General features: G+C 38.8%; 1 protein-coding gene across 4 annotated transcripts in view; it reads right to left on the bottom strand.

The window, feature by feature from the left end:
- The window catches only part of ST6GAL1 (ST6 beta-galactoside alpha-2,6-sialyltransferase 1), a 104,148-nt gene that overhangs the window by 44,013 nt on the left and 36,122 nt on the right, over nt 1-24,013 (bottom strand). The gene's annotated exons all lie outside the window — the stretch shown is intronic.

Raw genomic sequence — 24,013 nt, 5'->3', positions numbered from 1 at the left:
CTGGGATTCAATGTCACTGGAAATCAAAGAAATATAAATTGAAATAAAACAATATACCACCTTCTCCCTCATCAAATTAATAAAGGATATACATACATACATACATACATACATACATACATACATACACACATACATAGAGAGAGAAAGAGACAGAGAGAGAGAGACAGAGACAAAGAGAGAGAGACAGAGAGAGAGAGAGCATGCGCGTGCAAGCGAGTGCTGACAAGGGCATTCTCATATACCTCTTGTGTGAAAATAACATGCAGCATCCCTTTGGAAGGGCAATTTGGCAAAATATATCAAAGCATTAAAAATGTCCACTCTCTGTTAACTCAATAATTCCATGTCCAAAAAGGAAATAACCAGAGAAGCTGTCAGACTAGTTCTATCTCAGCCCACATATAACCTGAAACAACTTTGATTCACAATAAAGGAATGGTTAAAGATTATGGAATGTCTACAGGATAGGATATGATTAAAGGACTAGAAATCACATTTATAAAGATTTCTTAGATTTTTAATAAAAAGTTGCATACATATAGAAAATTATAGAAAGTAATATAATGAACTATCACGTACCCATCACCCAGCATCAACAATTATTAATTCATGGCCAGTCTTTTTTCACTGATATCCATCCAGCCTTCAACCTTAAGTATGTTAAGCAAATCCCAGGCAGCTTGTCATTGCACCAATAAATATGTCAGTATATTTCTCTAAAAGGTATTCTTTTAAAAATACAACCAATATTTAAAAATATAACCAAAAATACCATTATCAAACCTAAAAAATTTTGTAATAATTCATTAAGTTTTCTTAGCAAAATAGGAAAGTGTTCATAATATACTGTGAATTGGTGAAGAATATAATAAAAATATATATTGCATAATCTCAGTGGATGGAGAGAGAACAAAAGAAGTAAGGAGTGGGGGAGGGAAAAAATAAAGAAATGCTTATTTACAGAGAAAAATGACTTGAAGAAAACATATCCAAAATATTGCCAGTAGTCTGTAGTTACTCCTTTATCATGAGAATTAGAGATGATTTTTGTATTTTTGTGTATATTTTTACTAATGGGAATCTACTGTTAGATATTTATCAATTCTCTTATTCTTTTATTCCTCAAATTCAAAGTTCCCCCCTGATATCATTTCCCTTCAGCCTGAAAAACTTCCGTTAGCAGTTCTTTAGCAGGTCTGCCAAAAAACAAAGTTTCTTGGTTTTCCTTCATGTGAGAGTACCTTTATTTTGCCTTCACTCCCGAACGATATTTTTTCTGGATATAAAAGTATGGGATAACAGTTCTTTTCTTCTTGCCCTTTAAAGATGTCATTCTACTGTCTTTTGCTTATATAGTTTTAGATGTGAAGTCTGTAGTTGTCTGAATAGGTTTCCCTTATGTTCAATGTGCTATATTTCTCTGGATGCTCTCAATGATTTTTGACCTTTGGTTTTCAGCAGTTTGACTATGATGTAGCTGAGTAGATGTTGAGTTTATCCTGTTAGGGATTCACTGAGATTCTTTAGTTTGTAAATTTATGTCACCAAATTTGGGATATTTTCAGCCATTGTGTCTTCAAATATTTTTTCTGTACCAATATCTTTCCTTTAACTTTCTGGAATGGGACTCCAAAAACATGAATTTTCAACTTTTTAGTGTTGTCCCACGGTATCTTGAAACACTGCTTACTTTTTCCAATAAAAAAGTACATTTACAAATATATTATACAAAACATTGTGTAAAATTTCTATTGTTCTATCTTCAAGTTCACTGACTTTTTTTCGCCTTCATCTTTTCTGTCCCTGAGCTCATGCAGTGAATTTATTACTTTAGATGTCTCTTTAGTTCTAAAATTTCAATCTGGTTATTCTGCATAGTTTCTATTTTTCTGCTAAGAACTTCTATTTTGTCATTTATCTTAAGAGTGGAGAACAGTTATAATAGCTACTTTAAGTCTGTCTGATCATTGCACCATCTGCGTCATCTCAGGATTAGTACCTATTGATTATCTTTTCCTTCCCTTGAATATAGTTCGGATATTCCTAGTTCTTTTTACATCAAGTAAACTCAGATTATATCCTGGACTTTTGAATATATGTGTGAGACTCTGGATCCTACTAAAATTCTTGGGAAAAAAACTGATATTTTTGCTTATTTGTTTAGCAGACAATTAACCTACTTAGGTTCAGATTGAAAGTTCTACCTTACCTTTTGGAACAGGTAGATCTGATTTTTGGTTTTCAAAGTCTTCACTAGGCTGTTAAGTTCTGCCTGTCACATAGGCAACCAAAGGTTTATCTGGTACTTGGGTAGTGTTAGTATTATAGTTAATTCCCAAAACCTTTGCTGTGCTTCTTTGGGTCTGTCCCATGCATGTACGCCTTGTAGTGTGCCTATGACCTATATCAGTCCATGCATAGAGTTATTGGGTCCCCTCTTCTAATTCTCTCTTCTCAGAGATTTCCTCACTGACTTCCAGTGGCTCCTTTTCCTGGTTCTTCTGGCTGAAAAGATGGGGCCATCTCAGAGTTTTAGCCTCCCACATGATCATGCAATTCCATGTGACAAAGGCATGATGGATTATCATTCAAGTTTTGACGCCAGTATCTTATCTGCCTGCTATTTTCAGAGTTCTCACATAGGTGCATTTGCATTCTCTCCAGTTTTTAGTTGTAAACAGTGGTAGACAGAGCTTGTAGTCGGATTATTTCACTTGGCTATAGGACTGCTGCCCTTCCTTCTCAACAACTTTTCCTCCTCAAAATTTCACTCAAGATTTATTTACATCAAACTAAAAAATTTTCATACAGCAATGGAACCATCAGCAAAACAAAAAGACAACCTACTGAATGGAAGAAGATATTTGCCTATGACACATCTGATAAAGGGTTAATATCCAAAATTTATAAAGAACGCATACAACTCAGCACCTAAAAAACAATCCAATTTAAAAAAGGACAGAGGCTCTAAATAGGCATTTCTCCACAGAGGACATACAAATAGATGGTCAATAGACACATGAAAAGATGCTCAATGTCACTAATCATCAGAGAAATGCAAATTAAACCACAATGTGATATCACCTCACACCTGTCAGAATGGCTATCATCAATAAATCAAAAAGCAAGCAACGGTGAGGATATGGAGAAAAGAGAATCCTCATGCTGTTGGTGGGATTGCAAATTAGTATAGCCACTATGTAAAACAGTTTAAAATTTCCTCAAAAAATTAAAAAGTGAACTATCTTATGACCCAGAAATTGTACTTCTGGGAATTTACCCAAAGAAAACTAAAACATTAATTTTAAAAGATACACTCCTATGTTCACTGCAGCGCTATTTACAGTAGTCCAAGATATGGCTGCAACCTAAGTGTCCATCATTAGACAACTGGACAAGGACGATGTAGTACATATGTACAATGGAATGTTACTCAGCCATAAAAAATGAAATTTTACCATTTGCAACAACACGGATGGACCTAGAGGATACTATACTAAGTGAAATAAGTCAGACGGAGAAAGACAAATACCATATGATTTCACTTATACATGCAATCTAAACAAAATAAACAAAGAAAATGAAAACAGACTCATAGATATAAAGAATAAACTGGTGATTGCCAGATGGGAGGTGGCTTGGGGGACTGGGTGAAAAAGATGAAAAGATTAAGAAGTACAAATACAAAATAGTCATGGGCATGTGAAGTACAGCATAGGGAATATAGTTAATATTGTAGTAACTATGTATAGTGCCATGTGGGTACTAGACTAATTGGGGGGATCACTTTGTGAATTATATAAATGTCTAACCACAATGCTATACACCTGAAACAAATATAAAATAATATTGAATGTTACTTCTAATTGGAAAAAAAAAAGATTTCATCTCTTAAAGCTGTATTAAAATAATACTTTCTCCTAAGAAGCCATCCTCAGCTAGAAAAACTCTTCTTCCTCTGAATTAGGCAAGATTTAAATTTGGCAATACTGAGACTCAAACTTAAAGACAAATCTTTTCATGGCTATTTTTGTTTAAACATCTGGGTTCAGGACATAGTTGGATTGAAGTCAAACCCAACCAGGAAGCATCATGGTAGATTTTGTCTTAATCCCAGCTTTGCTAATTGCTGGATGTGTGACCTTAGTCAAGTCACTTACTTTTATGTACTTCAATTTCCTCATCTAGGAAATGGAAATAATATTTACCATACAGAGTCGTTATGAAAATTAAATGAGTTAAGTTGTCAGCACCTAGGAAAATGTCATGTTGTAAGTGTAAGCAATTATTATCAATCAAAATTATTATAACTTTACTCTGTAGATGAGAGAACCCTACAAAAGGAAGAGAGGAGAGAGTTGGCTCTATACTCCCCTCTCACTAGGCACTGAAAGCAACTGTAATTTTTGTTTCAGTAAATACTTTAAAGAGCTCAATTTGTGCGCCTATGTGAATCTTCTGAGAAGCCATGTGGCAGAATGGGAGGATAACTGCGTAAGTCAAGAGCTCTTGCTTCCAGGATACCCTTTGGGTTTGGGGTTTTCCATTCTAAATCATGACTACAGAGGGTAGCTGGTCTACCTGCACATAGCTGACCTCTGTAAAAGGCAAATAGAATTGGGTCATTTTTCAGTTTATCCTCCGAAGTCTCCCTGATACACACAGAATAAAATCCAAACTCTTTAAGCTGTCCCATAAGACATTTTGTGATTTTTACTGCTGCTGCTGCTGCCTATAACCTCATCTTCTGCTTCTTTCCCATAGACTTCACATTCCAGCTGTACTGAACTAAGGTTCACTCGTCCCACTTTACCACTTCCCACTTGCACCACTGTCTTCAACCCTGAGCTCAAATATCTCTCCTTACCATCTTGTCAAATGTATAAATGCCAAATGTCAAATATATAAATGTCCAATATATAAATTCCATGCAAACTACTCAAGAGAATTTCTGTGAGGATTTCCCAAACTGTCCAAGACCCTCTTTAGTCAGTCCTTCCCTCCCTGTGTCCCACGGCTCTTTGAACACACCCTCATAGCACTTTCTGGTAGATGGTAATCACTTATTTCATGGATCCCTCTCTCCCTCACTATCCTGGTGTTTTTCAAAATATGTATTATTTTACATTAGTGGGTCTCAAAATCAATTTAGAGTATCACTACCAGCTTTAAAAAAAATAGACTAGAATAAACTAGATTAGAAAATATAAAAACTAATTGTATGTAATAAGGGTCAGTCATATTTCACGAAACTTGTCTCAAATAAATAATTAGAAAGCTAGATATAGATAGATGACAGATAATGAACTCCCATGGACCCATGACCCAGATTCACTAATTATCTACTATAGTCAATCTTATTTGTTTGTATTCCTACCCACTCTTATACCTCTTAGATTATTTTGAAACAAATCATAAATAGCATGTCATTTCATTCATTAGTATTTCAGCATGTATTTCTAAAAAATGAAGACTTTTTAAAAAGTAAATACAATACTGTAAAATATATTATTTCTTGCTAGTGGCAGTCAAAAGAGTCTGTAAGACTTACAGGCTCCCAGGGAGAGATGTTACCTCATTCATCTCTGCATTTTCAGGACCTGGCACTCAGTAAGAGCTGAGTAATAGAGGGAAGAAGAGAGGAAAGAGAAAGGATAGAAGCTCAAAAGTTTGCAAAAGAAAAGGAAGACAGTCTCTTCCCTTGTAGCTCTGAATCGTCTTGAAAGTACTTTGGGGGAATTTCTCAAAAGGAAAGAAAATATTAATTTAGGTTTCTTATTAATTAATTCCTGAATAATTAAGGTTTCTGTATTTTTTGTTTTCCCTCTGGGGTGCCACACACAATTGCACAAGTTGTTCACTGCACACAGGCATTTGGCCCTGGTGGAATGGCATCTTGCCATATCAGGACATCTTTCCCAATTAGACACAAAAGTGCTATATGGGCTAACAGTACCCTGTTCTCTCTCCTCACCTGGTGTCATATGTAGTCATCTTGGTCTACTTTTCTCCTTCTGCTGTCTTCTTCCCTTCCTTTTACAGTCTTCAGAGGCCACAGGTAGGAGATTCTCCATAAAGCCAGGGCCCTTTGAGGTGTATTCTCATTAAGTCATAAAAGGCCACCTCTATATAGAGTGACTTTGGTATCAGGAACAAGATCTTTCTCCAAAGAAAAGTCCTGGGTTTGGGGGCTGGCTCTGCCACTTCAAAGGACTTTTAGATAATATCTCTAGGACCAAATTTCTTATATGAAAGTACAGATAATTATAGCTCCCTTGTCCCTTAGTGTCCTTGCAAGGACCAAAGGAAGGAAATGTTTTGGCAATGATAAAGTAGCATATAGATGTAAAGGATATTTTAGTAATAAGTTATGGTTACGTCAGGATGGTAGTTCCTAAACGTCACTGCTGTCTGATGAATTAGGAATTAACCTTCTCCTAAAAACTCTGTATTCTTAAAAAGCACAAGTTCACAAATAATTGAAAAATACGTCTTATACACAATTTACAACAAAACATCAAATGCCAGAAGCAAATTTAATTAAAGATAGCCTAGACTTTTTACTGAAAACTAAAAACCCTTCCTGAGAAAGATTAAAGAAGACCTAAATAAATGGGAACATATACCATATTCCTGAGTTGGAAAGTTTGATTTTTTTGAAAATGTCAATTCATCCTCAAATTGATTGTGATGGTAAATTTTACGTGTCAACTTCACTGGGCCACGGGGTGCCCAGATATTTGGTCAAACATTATTCTGGGTATGTCTGCGAGAGTGTTTTAGATAAGATTAACATTTGAATTGATAGGCTGAGTAAAGCAGATTGCTCTCCCTAATGCAAGTGGGCCTCAACCAATCATTTGAAGTTCTAAATAGAACAAAAACTCTTTTATGAGTAAGAGGGAACTCTTCCTAATTGACTGCCCTGAGCTAGAACATCAGTTTTATTCCTGCCTTTGGACTTGAACTGACACATGAGCTCTTCCTGGGTCTTAAGCCTGCCAGCATTTGGACTAAAACTATAGCATTGGCTCTCCTTGTTCTCAGGCCTTCAGACACAAACTGCAACTACACCACTGGCTCTTCCAGCTTGCTGACTATGAATCTCAAGACTTCTTATTCTCCATAATTGTGTGAGCCAATTCCTCATAATAAAGTCATCAATCAAGCAAGCAAGCAAGCAAGCAATCAATCTCTCTCTCTCTCTCTCTCTCAGTCTCTCTCCACACACATGCACATACACACATATTCTATTGTCACACTGGAAGTGTGTGCATAAGTTATTTCTCTGGAGAACCTAATACTTTGATCTATACCTTCAATGCATTCTCAACCAAAATCCCAATGGCTATTTTATAGAAATTAATAAGCTAACTCTAAAGTTTACAAAAAATACAAAGGACATAGACTAGCAAAGGCAATCTTAGAAGAACAAAGTTAAAGGACTTATATTACCAAACTTTTTATAAAACCAGAGTAATCAAGACAAATGAATAGATCAATAGGAAAAGGACAAATAGATCAATGAAAGAAACAAAATTTCTGAATAGGCCCAGACATATTCAGTAACTTAATTTTTTATAATGGTACCAATAAAACTCAGTGGTGAAAGGAAAGTCTTTTTAATAACTTGCTCTAGTGTCTGGATATCTATGCAAAAAAAAGAAAGAAAAGAGAAGAGAAGAGAAGAGAAGAGAAGAGAAGAGAAGAGAAGAGAAGAGAAGAGAAGAGAAGAGAAGAGAAGAGAAAAGAATGAACGAACTTTGACCTCCAATTCACTCTGTCCATACAATTAATTTGATGTAGATCATAGACCTATATGTCAAAGTTCAAACTATAATGCTTCTGGAAGAAAATATAAACAAATATCTTGGAATAACTTGTAGAAGACAAAGATGTCTGGGGACACGAAAGGCACGAATAATAAAAGGGAAAGTAATGGACAAGTAGAACTCAATCACATTTAAAGTCAAGTTATTTAAAAGTGTCCCTGGCAACTAATCTCAGTTTTTAATATGAGAAAGATTGATGATCTAGGCTTAGAAATAACTGTCTTAGGATAAATACATGTACCGAACATGTACCCAGGACCAGGGTAACAGCCTCATATTTCACCATCATGGTAGGCTGAGGGTTAGGAAGCATTTAAGAGAACAAGATAAAGTCTTTGTCACTGGGAGATCAGAGTTTCACTGGGAGATAAGACTCCTTCAGAATATATAATGCTACTCAACTATATAATTCTGACTTCTGCAATCCAAAAGTAACTCAGGTGAAGAAGAGAGCAGGTTGGATTGGAGTAGACATATTAAGGGTATGAAATAGAAGGGAATTTTGAAAGTATATGATTAAACTCTTCCCATCTCATTTTTATGGATGAGAAAACGGAGGCCCACTGGAATAGAGAAAGCCACATCATTGGTTTGTGATAGAGCCAGAGTGAAACTCGGATGTATTGGCATCTTCTCAAATTCTCCTTCTATCACGTGTCATGTGGCTGGCTTCAGTATGCAGCCAGGCTTCTCGGAAGATGGAGGACTCTCACATGGGTCCTGAAAATGTGAATTTAAGACAATGCTTTTGAAGCTCCCAGGACTTTGTCTAGCATATCCTAGGAACTCGGTAAAGAATACTATTGGACATTGGACTTGCCAGATGAACAGTGATAACACAGAAGGCTCCAAAGCCAACATCTGAAGACCAAAGTTCATTTCACACCAAAACTATCCCTACACCTGCCTAGTACCCCGCTTCTCCCATTACTGCTATCCAAGGAAAGCCAGTGGGGCCCTGGCCCTTCTCTAACCCATGGAGCATGAGGATTGAAGAAGGAAGTGTTCATCCTTTCTGTGATATGCCCCCAGTCCAGATTTTGCCCAGGAAACAGGCTACAAATTGGACATGAACACATCACAAAATTATCCTTACCCCATATCCTTGGCAAGGGTAGATGGCACAGATGGGAACTGATGAAATGTGGAAAAAGGGAAGCTGTTTAAGGGCAAAAAACAGCTGGGATGAGGAAACAACCAAAACCTCACCAAGTACAAGGCTGCGTAAGCAAAGTCCTATGAATTTTCCAAACAAATGCTACTGCATTTTTTCTCAGTCCAGGCAGAAAATGGCACTGACCTTTCACTTGCCACACTTGGCAGATCCACTATCATTATTATACACACACCTTCCAGTGCCCAGGCAGATTTCTCTAAGTTTATTCATTCGGCCAACAAATACTTATGGAGTGTTATGCTGTTCAGGCCTAGTGCTTGGCAACCAGAATGCAGAGGTGACTAAGGAAGGCCTTTGCCTCCAGAGGGAGACAGGTAAGGGATTACAGCTACAGAGTGTGTTACCATGTGGAGGGTCCAGCTACCCAGTCTGGATAATTTGGGAAGGTTGCCTAGAGATACATCTCAACTCAAACACGAAGACAAGGAAGAGCCAGACAGACCGGAGGTAGGGATGGATGAGCTGAGCTCAAGTGACTCTTAGGTTTTTCCTAAAGAATGTGGTTTTTACCTTATCATCACAATACAAATTTGATCTGCATCCCTGAGCATAAAGAAACACTTGATACCTTCCACAAACCTGACAGTTTCTTTTGACACCAACTGTGAGGGGAAGCCACTAAATTAATTAGTATATAACGTAATGCTCTCTCTGTGAAATTACATAGTTGCAAACCTCAAAATCAAGATTTCATTAAAAACTAGTTAAAAGCTTCAGGGATATGAAAATGTTGATTTGCCTCCTATTTGTTACAGGATAGCCCCAGACCTACAATGTGGATGTAAAAAAGCACCATAACAAATACGGTCAAAATCTAAGAACTAATTACAACAGCGCTAGTGCTTAGACCAATATAAGGGGACAAAGCTCTCTTTTTTGCAGAGTGGAAAATAAAACTAAAAACAATATTTTTCTTTTGATTGCTTTTATAGAGGGCCTTTCATGTGCAGGCCCCTGTGCTAATTGCTCTATTACATTATCTCACTGAAATCCCCTAACACCTCTGAGGCAGGTGCTGTAATCCTATTTTACCTCATCTGTAAAGGAAGCTCAAGGAAGCACAAGGCCAGAAAGGTGAGATAATTTACCCAATGTAGGCACATCCAGAAAGTGTTGGAACTGAGATTCAAATCCATCCTTAATTTATAGAGTGCTGTATGTCTATTATACCTCAAAAAAACTGGAGGAAAAAAAGAAATGCCTTGAAAAAAACGGAAGTAATATCCTAGAACAATCAACATATTTAACATTATTTGTAGCGTTCTAGCCTAGAATTCAAAAGCTGGGGTATTTCTTTGGGGAAAAAAAAAGTTATACATTTATAATTATATTTATGAATAATATATAATTTTAATTATAAATTTAAAATTTTTAGAATCTAATTATAAAAGATAGAAAAAAATAAGCATGAGGTTGCAGGCTGTAGCATCAAATATAATATCAAGAAATTTTGAAATAACCTAAATGTCTAGCCATGGGAACAAATTATGACACAGAATTCAGTGATATTCTCTGAAGCCATTAACATGCACTATAAAGATGAAAAAATTTGTATAAAGGGAGAAACAAAATAAATTTCAAATGCACTAAAATCATATTAAAATCTTTTTTTTTCCCCTCAAATGGACAATGATTGCAAGGGAATATTGTAAAATGAACAGTAGTATGTTAGGATGCCAGGATTTTTAAAATGTATCTTTATTATTATTGTAATGTTTTATTTATAACCTGAATTTTCACATAACTTCTAAAAGGAAAGCGTTGTTTAATGGCCTCACGAGAGAGGCTCATGAGAGAGGCTCACACCTTGTAAAAGGACTCTGTAAACTTTGGTATATGCATTTGAAAATAATGGTTCCCTTTACTTCCTTATGATCTCTCAACTATCTCCCAGAAGCATACGTAACAATGGTTTGGAAATCAGCTACCCCTACTTTGCCCCTAGGCCCCTTTCCCCACCACATAATATTATCAACACCAACAGCAGCTTAAAACCTCAGGGGTAATATCACAGCATTTCCACCAATTCAATTCAACCACCCTTCCAGGTCCAGATCAAGCGCCACTCCTTTCCTCTTTTTCTAGAGGACTGGCAGTCCACTAGAGTGGGAAGAAGAGGGACAGACTTGGGTCAGAGTCCAGCTCTGTCACTTTCCAGCTTCGTGACTCCAGGCAAGTTACCTAACTCTCTTGGCTTCGTTTCCATGGCTATTAGATAGCACTACAGATAATTCTTCATATGATTGTTGAAATATATGAAATCAGGAAAATGCTTAAAACTGTGCTGCCCAATACAGTAGCCATGAGCCACATGTGGCCATCAAGCCCTATAGAAATATGGCTAATCCATACTAAGATGTGCTGTACCTATAGAATACACACCAGAGTTTGAAGAGTTTGTATAGAAAAAAAAAAAGGAATGTAAAATGTTGAATTAATAATTTTTATATTGATTATGTGATAAATAATATTTTGGATATACTGTGTTAAATAAAATACATTACTAAAACTAATTTTTTCTGTTTTTTTTAGTTTTTTGATGTAATTATTATAAAATTTAAAATTCCATGTGCGGCCCGCATTTGTATCTTGCTTTCTATTTCCAATGAACATAGTAAGTACTCAATGTTAGTTCTTTCTCTATTTTCCCTTGTCATTTACTGGCCACCTAGAGTGCTCTGTATTGCCAGCAGTGTCTAAAGTCTTTAATTACATATGTAGTACCAGAGGCGTCCCTTCCTCTTTCCAGGCCCCAGGTTACCAACCTGAGACAGATAGAGTAGAAAGGAAATCAGATTTAGAATCAGAAGACTGGCTCCTGGTTCTGTCATTACTATTTAGGTAGCCCTTAGCATGTCATTTCACTCCTCCACGCCATTGTTTTGTCATTTACAAAACAAGATAATGATATTCTGTTCATGGCACGAGAGAACGCACGTGAAAGTACTGATAAACTGTAAAGGACTGTCTAGGTCGGGATTAAGTTGCATAATTTGCACAGTAAGGAGGTCAGGCTGTTTTGCCTGCCTCCTCTGATAGGCTCCGCTTTCCATTTTGTACTGTCATTTAACTATTGTCCACATCTCATATATCTAAAAACGAGTTTCCCAAGAACATACTTCTTCCTTCTCACATGACTCCCAACATAGCCAAAGCAGAGTGCTGCAGGCAGACCCCCTCAAACCACCACACAAACTGTGTGTGCCGCTTGTGCAAAGCATTAAGCTCAGGGAGCTCAACATGCGGTGGTGGAGATGGCCTTGCAAAAAACTGACAAACATGGAATGTACCTGTGGAGGGATCGAATAAGTATGAGTGCACCAGGAAGCAAGAGGTGGGTGTTCTTCACTTGGGAGAAGCAGAGAAGCATGACAGTGGAGACGTATGAAATGGCCAACAGGAAAGACTCTGGGACACGTTTGCAAAACGGAAGGGTAAAAAGATATGAATGAGCATGGAATGCTACAGCATTTAATCCAAAGTAAACATCAGCATATGATGTACAATGGGCCACCTAACAATATGAATCTTATCATAAGAGGCCCATGGTTGAGAGATCCTTCCTGCAGATGGAACACCATTGCCTTCCCGCCTTTGCTACTTCAGGTTTCCCCAGCTTACCCAACAGTCCACTCAGGGATGTGTGCAGTAAGCTCTTAGGACCTTTAAGTACCACCTATGCCAACAGCATAAACCTCAGATATTTGCAGAGAGGCTTGTGAGACCAGGAACCCTGTCTCAAAAACCCATTTCTATTTTTAGCCAAGAACTACCTCCGTACCTTCTATACTCTACCTCCTCCCAAAGCCATAAAACATGAAAAACTCAAAGCTACATCATCGTGTGGTTAGAAGGTGGGCTTCTCTACCTCATAGTGTGTTTCTTCCTAATTCAAAAATAAGGTTCAGATTATTTCTAGTTAAGCTAAACTTCAAACTCTCTATCAAAACACAATGTTCTACCTGCATGGCCCAGGAAAAACAAATACACAAAACATCTTGGGTGAAGATCTGAAGTTGAGATTTCTGCAGCTGAACCTGCCCTTCAGATTAGTATTCAAAAAATTTTTAATTAGAGGTGACATTCAATATTATATTAGTTTCAGATATGCAGCATGGTTAGACATTTATATAATTTACAAAGTGATCCCCCCAATAACTCTAGTACCCACTTGGCACCATACATAGTATTTACAATATTAGGTACTCAGATATTTAAAGAAGAATCTCAAAAAGTCATATTTTCACTTAAGAAGGAAAAGACAGAAGACCAGGAAATGGGTGTTTCTGAGAGGAATAGTGAGCAATAGGAGTAGATAAGTACCTATGCAGAGACAGCATCTGTAAGCCTGTGGCCACCTCTGCATGTACGGACAATGGAGCCACACTTTACCCAACAGTTATAAAATCAGTGCTAGAGTCAAAAATCTCCATTCCTTGGGAAACTATTGATTAAAAGCATTTTTAGAGTTTTAAAAGTTATATCAACCTATTACAGTACAGGAACTTTATCTGGATCCTGATTTGAATAAGAAAACTGTTTTTTAAATTATATATATGTGTGTATGTGTATACACACACTCTCATACATGCACATACACATGTGTATATAGATACAACTATGCACATATATACATACATATGATAATTAGGGACATTTGAATATTGACTCCATATCTAATATGAAGAACTTGTTTGTTATTGAAATGTGATAATAGTATATAGTCATTTTTATTTTTAAACGTCCCTTTCAAACATACACATTGAAATATTTACAGATAAAATTAAAAAATAAATAGCTGAATTAGAAGTCAGTTAAGGTAAAACATTATTTTGCATGGATATTCATGTACAATACATGAAAGTTAAAACACAAAGTCCTCCTACCTTAAGTCACCCATAAAATACGGAATGCACAGTTTGTTTATACAATCCTGAAAAATCATACAAAAGTTTACTCAGTGAATCTAAAAAAGCTGGGTTATCCTCGAGCCCTGGAGGAGATTATGAGTTCTTCTGCTGAGTACCAAAAGAATTACTTATCTTGAGTTTAGTACCACCATACAGCATACAAAAGACAAATATGGGATCACATCCAGCACAAGATGCTCACCCTACAGGGACTGCAGAAATCCCTGATTCATATCTCCCTACTGACACTTGTGCAAGCCTTAAATTAAGCTTACTGAGTGGCTGTCAGAACTGTGGGCACTATTTCAATTACTCCTTCCAAACTCTCCCTCTTTAAAAGTGTTCTGAGTAGGTAGAGCTGAATTGACATGCCACTCTGTGTGCCCATATACTGATTAAAACTGTGCAAGGTTTCTGGTATTAGAGTTGATATTTAGGGGAAGAAAATAATCACATCTTACCCATAGAACTATATGAACAATAAGGAGTCTGCAGAGTGGTTTAAGTTACAAAGACAATCTTTGATGAGGAAACATAGTCATGTCTACGTATATGCAGCAGAGAGCCTAGTATTCCATTGTTATTAATATCATTATCATCACCATTATTATAAGTATCACTTACTGACCCCCTGATCTGTGCTAGGTGCTTTGTATTTTATCTTAAGTCTTCTGAATAAATCCATGGGTTATTTTACAGGTGAGGAGGCTGAAACTCAGAGTAATTGAGTGAATTTCCAAAGGCCATACAGCTAGAAAGAGACAGAACCAAGATTCGAATCTCACTCCCCAAGCCTAGCCCTTTCTAGCATGTTGCTGCCCCTGCATGCAAATGAGGCCCTTAAGGCACAGTTATTTAAGGAAATCCCTTTATTTTCTAAAATATTAAAAAAAACCTGTTGTTTAATAGAAAAACTCCAGTCTGTGATCTCATGGGATGACTTCTGCAAGTTTACGACCCTGTTTAGTTCATTTCAGTTTCTCTGGCCATCATTCTGTCTTCCTTTTGAGCCATCTGACATGCTTGAGAGAACAGAAATCATTTTTTTGTTTGGAATAATAGAAATCTAGGTGACCCCATAAAAACTACCCTCCAAAAACACAGGTCCTAAAGGCTATTTTTATTCTTTAAATCTCAAGTCCATTGGTTTATTATGGCAACTTAATAATTGAGTCAGACTGGACATTCATGAGTGAGCTGACAAAGGATATGCTCTGCCCAAAGGCCAACCAAGAGTGACCACAGGGACCCCACAGAGAGTTTGACCTTAGAGTAGATTGCTTTATGCATCAGCTACTTTGATTTCTTATGCAGGTGTTTATCAAGTGCCTGCAAAGGAACCCCCACCCCAGGGTAGGTACTATGGGAGACACGAAAACTCATATCGGAGGCCTAGCACATAGGCTAGCTCCAGGCATCATGGGGTGCAGGTATGGGGGGAAACAGCAACCCTAGGTCACAGGAGCTTATCCTTTACTATCTCCAAAAGAATTAGAGAGGATGAGTGGTATTGGAGGGGGTTAGTAAAAGGTTCATCTCATTAAGTGCTGACCAGCAGAGGGAATCACCTGACCTAGATAGATAGTGGACTGTGAGCACCTTAAGGGCAAAGACAATGCATGTCTAATTTGCCCTTGTATTCCAAAAAAAAAAAAAAAGTAGACCTCAGATATCTATTGTGGATATTTCCATCATGGTCATGTACTATGTTTACAATTTTAAAAAATATTTATGATTGAATACTGAAACTGTTCTGAGGTGCTACAGAAGAATTGGAAGGGCTCAGTTTGAGAAACTGGATTCCCATCCTTAGACTCGATTTGCCCATATGGGAGGTCGGCTGGAGATAAAGAAAATGGTAGAGTGGTCCCCAAAAGGCCTGGGATCCACAGATATCCCAAAAGATTATGAACAGATCATCCTCTGTCCTCAGAAGGGGAGGTAGCTGGGGAACAGAAGCCCACTCTGGCTTCTGTTATGGGAAGGTGAGCAGAGGCCAAGCTCTGTGACCCAACGGAACTCACTTCTGCCCACAAGGTCAACACCCCCCACACCCCACACAGCAATGGAGTTATGGGAGAAAAGGAAGCAAGATGAATATGGCTCGCCACGGAAGGCACCAGGGCAGCTCATACCCCCATACACTATGGGATGAGGCCATCAAGTGACTAACCCATGCTTCCAAGGAACCCAGGTCATAAGAGCATATACTTCACCAGTGAGACCTGGGGAATCTGAAGGAGATAATCCTAGGGTGAGAAAACTGACAGGTCTATATCAGGCCAGCCAGGGAGGAGCTGCCCGTATCCTTTGATTTAATGTGTGAGAAGAACCAGTGGACCTGACATAAAGAGCATGTTGAATGTAAAGTAATGTAGTATAAGAGCCAAAGTCTCCCTGAGCCCCTGTCTGAGTTAGCTAAGAGGCCCTCCTCTGTGCCTCCATAGCACCCTATGCAGACCCCATCCCAGCACCCCCGTCACAATTTCTGTGTCTTCTCCTGTGCAAGGGTGTGATCTTCCAGAGCACAGGAACCATTCTAATTCTCTCTGAAGCCTTGGAACCTACCACACTGCTAGGTATAGACTGGGTCCTAAGTAATGACTTTTGCATGCCCTGAATGAATGAATAATAAGCAAGATGCCTATAGGAGATTCACACTCCACCCAAGAGAAATGCACGGCCTGACTGAAAAATCAAATTATAGCAAGTCCAGGAGAGGGCAACTGGCTAGGTTCTACCTGCCTCTCCCATATTACAACCTGAAAGCTTCAATGGAAAGGTCTTAACCACACGAGAAAAAGAACCAGTCAGTTACCACCAGGCACACAGGGCAGGAGCCTGGCAAAGTGATTTGTGCCACTACTGTGAAACTCTGTCCAGCTATTTGCAGGTGACCTGGAAGCAGAGGTGGAGGAAGTGGGAAGCAGGCAACCATGATAGGCAGTGATGGAGAACTCACTGGAACTAGTATCTAAGTCAGCTGGATCCAGATAAAGTTAAGATCTAGTTTATATTATTTGCTAAAAAAATGTTAGAGGAAATCAAAAAAGACCACACTGTGGGAAAGGACTACAATAGTTTAAAGAGAGAGAGTCTGGAGAAAATTATGCTGATAAATTTTACCCCATTTGCAATGGTCCCCAGCCAGAGAACTCTTCATATCAGGTAACCATCCTTGGGGTAGGTTGAATACAGCTGTCAGGGCTGATGCCTATCAATAATCATCATATATCAACACCGCTGTCTAACACGAACTATGTGTCAGGTACTACACTAGACAGTTTGTCTCCAATTATTGTAACGACACTGGAAGACAGATGCAAGTCACCAGTATTTTGTATGTAAAGATGAATATCTTTATATGAAGAGTTAAGTCCCTTGCCCAAGGTCATGCAGCTATTACAGAGGTAGGATTCAAAGCCCATACCTACTGCACACAGAGGCAAGACCACCCCTATAGAAAAGAGCAGGTAAGGGAAGGCTTCCTATGAGGAAATAGGGTTGGACCTGAACCTGGATGGATGAATAGGATTTGGATGGCTGGAGTAGTGCTGGAAGGACATCAGTTGGTCCTGAAAATCCTGAGTTCCTGTGAGAGAAGACACTCAACTTCAAGTGCTCTGTAATTATGCTATATTTCAAATAGTAAATGCTACCTGGTGGGCATTTTGGGATTCTAACTTTTTATGAATTTCAGAGAAAGGCAAATACAGCAGGTACTCGAATAACATCATTTCATTATAAAGTTGATGAGATACTTAGGAACTTAACTCTTGTTTATATCAATTAGCCTATGGTAAAATGGGTTTCATTATACATCACTCTGCTTAAAGTTGTAGGACCTATCGATGATGTTAAGTGAGGACTATTTTAATCAGCAGCTCTTCATCCGAAGCCCAAATCTTCTGCAGTGTCTCCTCCCATCAGACCATCAACACTGCTATTCAGGTTCCCTTGTACAGATGCATGGAGCCTAAGTGCTCTCTGCACTTAGCAGTGAAACCTAGCAGCATGCCACCACTGTTAGAAAAGACTTTAGTAAGTAGTCAAGTGGCCAACCTGTCACCTGTTGAAAATATTCCCCGCTCAACAGCAACAAAAAATGGCCAGCCAGCATTTCCTCTCACATCTGTAGCAATGATCATCTCTTCTTCCCAGGCAGCCCAATATTAATTATGAAAAATTTTTTACTTACAAGGGACTGAACCCTTCTTCATGCCCTTTAGCTTCCACCTGCTGGTTCTAATTCTACTCTCTAGAGGAAAACGCATGTGTTTTTTTCCATTAAATAATCCTTTAAGAAGATCATACCTCCCTAAACCCTCTCTTTTTCAAGCTAAACATTCTCAGTCTTTGAACCATCCCTCAGATAACATAGTTTCTGAAACCCCTAACTTTTCTGTTCGCTCACCTCCAAGTCCACTCCCATTCATCCACATCGCTCTTAAAACTAAACAGTTTCCAGCTGTGGCCTGACTAATATGAAAAAGGAAACTGATTACACCTCTACAATGCAAACATTAAGAGTTTCTGGTTAGTTTTTAGCAGCCTCATGCTAATGACTTAGTGGAGCATCTCCTGAAGTAAAGCTCACTAGTCTTTCTTACATGTTCTACTCTCCAGTCCCACCTCCTAGCTGCCTTCTTTGTGGCATTGGTATTTGGAATTCACATTTTCTCTTCCATTTATCCTGGTACATTCTAGCTTTCTACATTCAGTCCCTCTTCTAGCCTGTGAAGCTTCTAGAGAAACTTGACCCTGGCACATACTACATTTGCTACCAGTTCTGGCTTTACATCATCCATAAATGTAATCAGTAAGCCCTATGCCCTCCTCAAAATCACCGGTTAGAGCTGAGGATAGATACTACTCTCTTGACACAAATTAGCATTCTTTAGTAACAGTTATAGAAGTCCTCCATTTAACCCACCATCCAGTCTGCATTTTCCATCTTATGAGAATATGAATCCTCAGTTATTGAGGATATAAAGATGTTAATTGTCTGATCAAAGAGTTCTTAGTTAATTATCATCATAATTGACATAAATTAAAATTTCTCTATATTTCAGTATCACACAAAAATGTCTGGCTGTTGAGAGGATACTTGAGATGGCCTTTAAAATATAGGTTCTATGTAGTCATATACAAGTTTCATTGTGGAGACACTACAAAGAGCAGCTAAACTGATGTAAAAGAGGCTGGTAGACCACACCTGGGAAAGATATTATCTTATGTAGTAAGACATTATGGATACAGAAAAGCTACAGTGCTGTCCAATATGAGCCTCCAATTGAAAGTCTTGGGTCATGGAACTCTATGAATTATGCCCCGGGTGAGGAGAAGTAGGAGGATATATTTATTGAATGGTAATTAATAATTAATTTAAGTATCATATTATTACTTATTGAGTACTACCAAGTACTGTGCATTTTATGTAGGTCATCTCAATTATTGCTTGATGCTGATGGTTTATAATTATCCCTTTTTAATACATAAATATTTCTCCCTAGGTTTCTCCCGTTCTCCAGAAGACCTCCAATAGCACTTCGGCAAAAATATTTGCAAGTTTTCTCAGACTCCAGTAATTTATTCAATCATTAACCATCATTTTAATAAACAAATATTTTTTAAGATTTTCCTGAGAATAAGACACTTTACTGGGCGCTAGAGACTCTGGCTGACTTCAAGCAGCTACATTTCTTAGATTCGTACCTATTTAGCCACAGGCTTCAATCCTCTTCTTCTTTGTTGGCAAAGTGGCCTTTGGTAGGTTACATTAAACACTGATGTAACATCCCTTACATAATGAGAATAGATGTAAGGTGCATGTGTCCCCAGCACAGTTTCAGATATATAGGATCCTTAATAAATATTAGGGATTTTTTCTTTCTTTCATTCTTTCCCTTGCAGTCTGCCAATTTATATCTTTTCAGAGAAGGTAAGAATAAAATAAAAGTCAAATTGTTCTGCTTTCTCCCAGGACGTCTGTGAACTTTATGTCATTTGCCACCATCGGGGAGCTGAGCCTGTATTCTTTGCATATCTTTTTTTAAAAAAAAAAGAAAAAAGAAAGAAGACTTTGGTTCTTGATACATTTTGCAAGTTATGGTTTCTTTTTATTTCCTCTTCTCCTGACACTATTCTATTTATTAAATCCAAAGGAAACAAACTTAGATCATTTAAATGCAACTCCTAAGGAGGTGGCCTACCTTGGTGTGAGACAGAGCTGGTTCGACACCAGGCTCTGACCAAGAGACAGTGGTCTCTCTGCCATCCTTGGCCAATGCTTTTGTTCCCCTGGACTTACCATGTGCTATGGTCTGAATGTTTATGTCCCCCGAAAAATTCATATGTTGAAATACTAACCCCCAGGGATAAAATTATTAGCAGGTAATGTCTTTGAGAGGTGATTAGGTCATGAGGGTGAAGCCCTCATGAATGAGATAGTGCTCTTATAAAAGAGACCCCACAGAGTCCAACGCCCCTTTTACCGTGGAGGACACAGCAAGAAGGTACTAGCTATGGACGAGGAAGTGGACCCTCACCAGAATGTCACCATGCTGGTGCCTTAACCTCAGACTTTCCAGTCTCTAGAATTTTAAGAAATAAATTTCTGTTGTTTTTAAGCTACCCAGTCTGGTATTTTGTTATCACAGCCAAAACAGACTAAGATGTCATCAAATCCCTTATGTCCATACAGAACTCTTGGGTAAAATGTTATTCTAGTCACCTGAGTGAATCACCTGAAGATTTACTGTGTAAACACATAACCACTGTGCAGTAATGAGGAAACCAAAATATAACGACATACAGCTGCTCAAAACGCTAAGCGTGTGTTGCTAAGGGGAGAAACACCAGCCAACAGTCAGTGGGTCAAAAAGCAATCTCCCTACATTAGACATTCTGCTTTTTCATTATTGTTGATACAGTGACCTGTCACTAAATTCTACAGAATTTTATGTTGTGTTCAATAAATACGTACTATGGGCCCACTATGTGCCAGGGACCATGCTAGGGGCTTGGACTGAGCAGCAACTCTTTGGCAAGGACCAGATTTAATTTACCTTGTTCCGTTTACCAGTCTAGATGTTATCAGTTTGTTCTGTTACTTCCTCACCCCAGCTCTTGCACCCACACACAAAAAAAGATTTTTTACAGCTAAAAAAAAAACCCTCTAACAAGATACTTCCGCAACTACCTAATCTCTCTTTCTTCATGGCAGGATCTCTTGAGTTTTTTAACACTTCCCCTCACTTTCCACGTGTCCCTTAAACAACTGAAGTCAGCCCACATCACTCTACTGAAATTGCATTTCTAACTGCAAAATCTAAAGACTCTTTAATGAGGCCTCTCAGTTCTTCAAACTCCCTCCCTCTAATGCCTGACAAGCATCTCTAGTTCCCTTCCTCTCTCATCTCAGCCTCCTCTGGAGATCAGCTTCCTGCCAGCCCTGAAATGCCCACATTCCTGGCGTCCAGCCTCATCAGGGGCTCAGTTTACTCTGTATCCCCTTATACACAGATGAGTCCTGAGACCACATGGCTAGTCCTTTCTGGTATCCCCTAGACTCCAGACCACATCTTTCTAAAATTTTTTAACGAACCACCTGTACAGAAACCTTACATTCGCTCAACTTTTTTTTTTTTTTTAAATTGTTAACCACTCTGTGCTCAGCATAAATCTTAGTGCTTAGGACACAACACTGAATAAACCAGAGGAAGACCACTGCCCTTAGAGCTTTATATTCTAACAGAAGGAGACACAAAAAGCATAAAACTAGATATGTCATAAGTAAATTATTTAGTATCTTAGAGGATGCTAAGTGCTATGGGAAACAAAGCAGAAGAGCAAAGTATGGGAAGAGGAGGATCAAAAGGACTGAGTTGAGGCAGGTTTCCATTTTTAAAATGGCAGTCAGAATAGGCCTCAATGAGAAGTGAACAAGTGAGCAAAGAATGAAAGGTGGTGAAGGAGTGAGTCCTGCAATATTTCAGGAAGAGCACTTGAGACAGGGGTAAGAGCCTGTACAAATCCCAGAAGCAGGAGTACACTGGTGTGAATTTGCTGGGAGGAAAGGAGCAGGAAGGAAGGTACAAGGAGAGGGGATCAGAGAGGAACAGAGACGATGGGGCAAGGGATGGAGATCGGGTAGAGCCTTATTGGTGATAAGGACTTTGGCTTTTACTCTGACTAAAAATGGGAGCCACTGCAAGAGTTTGAGCAGAGGAACAGCCTAATCTGATTCAATGTTGCCAGGATTGCTCAGGCTGCTCTGTAGGAATAGGAATAGGGGACAAGGGTAGAAGCGGGCAGATCATCAGAAAGTCACTGGAGCGATCCTGGTGAGAGATGCTTGTGGCCTGGACCAGGTGGTGCAAAGTGGATATATTTTAGATGTACTTCAAAAATCAAGCCCAAATGGATTAGATGTGGGCATGAGAGAAAGAGTCAAGGATGGTTCTAAGGTTTGGGGCCCAATCAACTTGAAGGATGGTGCTACTTTTAACAGAGAAGAAGAAGATAAAGGAAGAACAGATCAGGAGTTCAGTTCTGGGTATTCTGAGTTTGAGATTAGACTGGCACATGGGGTGTTAAAGAGGCAGCCTGATAGGAAATTATGGATGTCATGAGAAAGGTCTCGGCTGGAGGTATAAATGTGGGTGTTATGAGCACTGAGGGACTTTTGGAGGTTTTAGAAGAGTTGGTTGAGTTGCTCTCCACTGGCTGCACCAGTGTTTACTCTGCTGCAAGAGCTCCTGGGTTGAAATCTGACTCTACCACTTCTCACTGTGGTACTCAACTGTTCTGAGCATGTTTTCTCACCTGTAAAAAGGGAGAAAACAACAGTATCTACCTTTTAGAGTTATAATGGGGGAAAAATTGAGCTGAGCAATTCAAGTTAATTACCTTGCACATAGCAAGAAGCACTCAATATATGTTAGCAATTATAATCCTCTCCCTCACCCTCTCATCTCTTACTATCTTCCTAGGCTTGATATCTTCAACTTTTCCTTCTTATGTAACTCATATTCAACTCATCCCTCACTCTCAGTGCTCCTGGATCACTTGTTCATCCTGGTACCTCACTGAACCTAGAATAAGCTCTTAAAAGGTATTGACTCAAACTAAATAGGAAACAAAGTTCTAATACTTCTATTCAAAATATTTCTTAAATCTGTCTCCATCTGTCTTTTCTCATTATTTTTCATCTGAGCTCCCAATAAATTTTACTTAAGCCTCAATTATAGCTCATCATTTACCCACTGTGTAACCTTGGGCAACGTACTTAACCTCTCTGAACCTCAGTGATATATCTGAGTTCAAAAGGTAACAGCATCTACCAATAGTGAATTCAGAGGAATAAATAAGACGCCATAAGCCACATACCACAAGTCCTGTCAGTAGTATTCATCATCACTGATCTTAATGACCCTAGAAAAATAGCATCCCTATTATTTTTGCTCAGTGTTATACAATCAGCAATTAAACTACCTGAGACCAGGATTTAAATTTAGATCTGACCATCTCCAAAGCCTAAGTGCCAATACCCAGCAGCAGAGGAAGGCAGAATTAAATGAGTAGAGGCCCAGTGGCACAGAATGACCTACGTATCCAGGTTCTGGCTCCAAATTCATGCTTGAACCCAGCTCATATTGCATTCTCAGCAGCAGCCATAAGGCGGGAGCTATAGCCAGCAGGATGCCCCCAGCACCATAGTAAGGAAAGAAAGTTTGCCTTGGACTTTGTCCTGCTTCTGCTTCTGCTTCTACTCCTCTCCTGCATGCCAACCCCCTTCCCTTCATTTTGGAACCATCCACAATCCCTACTCTTTCTCCAGGTCTGTACCCAGCCCTGCCCTAAGAAGTTCCTCTCCTGGGAGGCAGGGCAGGAACCAGAGTTTGAAAGGTTGGCTTGGAGAACAGGACAGACCATGCTTCACTCCCCAATGTTACTTCATTCCTCTGGGTCTCCTTGGGTCTCTCTCTCTTGGTGTCTCTCTCTCTCTTGGTGTCTCTCTCTCTCTTGGTGTCTCTCTCTCTCTTGGCTTCTCTCTCTCTCTCTCTCTCTCTCTCTTTTCCTCCTGTGAG

The sequence above is a fragment of the Pteropus medius genome, unplaced genomic scaffold (genome assembly GCF_902729225.1).
Source record: "Pteropus medius unplaced genomic scaffold, Ma_sr-lr_union100, whole genome shotgun sequence".
NCBI classification, from domain to species: Eukaryota; Metazoa; Chordata; class Mammalia; order Chiroptera; family Pteropodidae; genus Pteropus; species Pteropus medius.
Note: the sequence above shows the minus strand (reverse complement) of the source record. Positions and strands in the feature narration are given on the sequence as shown.